Consider the following 2,338-nt stretch of genomic DNA (forward strand, 5'->3'; position numbering starts at 1 on the left):
TGTGAGTCTTTGTCCCAGTATTCTGCAAAAGTAACACAGTTAACTCTTAATCAGACAGCTTAGATCATGTGCCCACTGTCTGAGTCAGTTGGTACGTCTGAAGGAAGGCAGTGTACAAGGCTGCACACCTGTACTGGGAGTAGAGGGGAGATAAATATGCTCAAGGTGAAAATGGTGACCACTGTTGAAAGAAGGGAGTCTGGATGTTGAGGAAGCAAACAGAAATAGATGCTACAAGTAAAAAGTTCTAAGGGTTGAAAGTTGAGTTAAAAACAGGGATTGAATAATGATTTTTTGTGTGTGTCACACTTATCGCCAATGAAACTGAACTGTGTGTGACTGTATGTGTGGTTGGCAGTGTACAGTTGTGCAGGTTGTGCACTGTGCAACTCTGAGCACTTCTTACACTGCGTACCTCTGAATTATTTCTTTCTCCTTCCGCCATGGCATGCATTGCACATTTTGGACAAGTGTAAGTGGCTGTCCATCCTGTGAGTAGTATAGCATAGTCTGTGTGTGTTGAATGTATAGCAGTTTGACATCACAAAAAACACACAAACAAATCAAACCATATACTGGATTCAATCTGGCAATTAAAAAAAATCACTTGTCTCTTCACATCTAGTTGGATATTTTCCAGTTTGATTCTAATTTCACTTCTAGCTTAATTATTTATGGATGTTGATTATACTCAACATTAACTATCAAGGGAAAGATTTCTCAGCCTCAGTTTTATCAGTAATTATCTCTGTTATTGTGAGCCACGTATTTCAAGCTCTTCATGCCTAAATTCCTTCACTCTTTGTTTCTATGATACTGTGGAGTTGGTCTACAAATGCTATGTTGGACAAGTGCCTTCTATGAACACATCTATTTCATGGCAACCATGGACAATTTTTTTGTTTGGTTGGGGTTTTTTTTGTTTTTGTTTTTTTTAAGTTCTAGGCCTTCAAAGAGAACTCTTTAAATGATTTTTTTTTATCATTTCATCCTCTTTTGGTGAGATATTTACACTTAAAATATCATTTACGTCAAATGACAGCATGATGACAGAGCTAATGGTTTACTAAATAGCAAAAAGAGTCCTTCCTGCTAGAATAATTGCTTTTTGATTGTCCCAGTTTAGTCTCAGTTCTCCTATGACACATTCTTGGGTCTTTCTCTTCCTTAACTGACACTCTTCCAACCAAGGTGACTCAATGCTGGTGTCCCCAGTGAGAAAGGAAAGATTTAGATAATCTTAGAGTTGAAAGGCCTTCAAATGTCATTGGGTCAAATACTCCACTAAATAAATGAATCCTTTTCTCAATAGCTTGGACCACACGTCACCCAGCCTTGGTTTGATCACCTCCAGTGAGCAAGGATGATTGTATTTCTGATGCCATATTTGCCTTCGTGGATAGTGCAAATGATTACACAGATCTTCCTTGGAAAGCAACCAGAAACTTCCATCCCACCATGACATCGGTTCTTCCCAAGGGGTATAGGACAGTGTTCACCTGGTAAACACACATACCTCCTTTCAGTCCTAGCCCTGTGGGACCTGGGGCAAGTCTCTTAATTCTTCTGAGCTTCAGTTTCTGCTAACTGTGGATGACAGTTTCTATCTTATTATTGCTTTAACAGGATTAGCACAATGTCTAGCAGCCCGGTGCCCAGGAAGTGGGAGTGGTTATCAACCGAAGCCTGCCTTCAGAAGGTAGTACAGTCAGGGGCCGGCGAGTGTAGTCCGGTAGTCCTTTCATTTCATCCTATAGACAGTATCCCATCATAGTTACAAGGGTGAGCTGTACTGCCAGGCTCTGGAGGCGTAAATATGGACTTGGTATTTACACAAGGGGGTACCTAACTCATAAGGTACAAGGGAGTTTAAAGGGCTTAGAGCAGTGCTTGGCACTAAGGATTTATTGAGCACCTGCTCTGGGCCAGCCTTTCGGGATACATGTATTAATGAAACCAAATCTTAGCCCCTGAGAGACGTATATTCCGGTGGGAAAGACAGACTCAAACAAGAAAAACGTGGTCAATGTTACCACTGAGGGCTGGGGTGTGGATGCCAAGGAGAGCCGAGGAAGCGCACAGCTTAAGCCATGGCACTATCCCTCTCCTCCTATGCCAAGGTCAAGGCAAACCTTGGCAACACCACCTCCCAGACACACGCACAACAGACGTAAAAATCAGCCCTTGTCAGGGAAGAGATAGGGCTGAAGGGAGAGGCAGGGTAGGCGGCGATGGGGAAAAAGTGAAATTTCCTCCCCTCCTACAATAAGCCAACGGGCGCTGAAGGAGGGAGAGCGTTATCCGGGAGGGCTGTCAGAGAGGTGCTGGAGGGCGGGGG

This window comes from Hipposideros armiger, unplaced genomic scaffold (genome assembly GCF_001890085.2).
Source record: "Hipposideros armiger isolate ML-2016 unplaced genomic scaffold, ASM189008v1 scaffold_54, whole genome shotgun sequence".
In the NCBI taxonomy this organism is placed as follows: domain Eukaryota; kingdom Metazoa; phylum Chordata; class Mammalia; order Chiroptera; family Hipposideridae; genus Hipposideros; species Hipposideros armiger.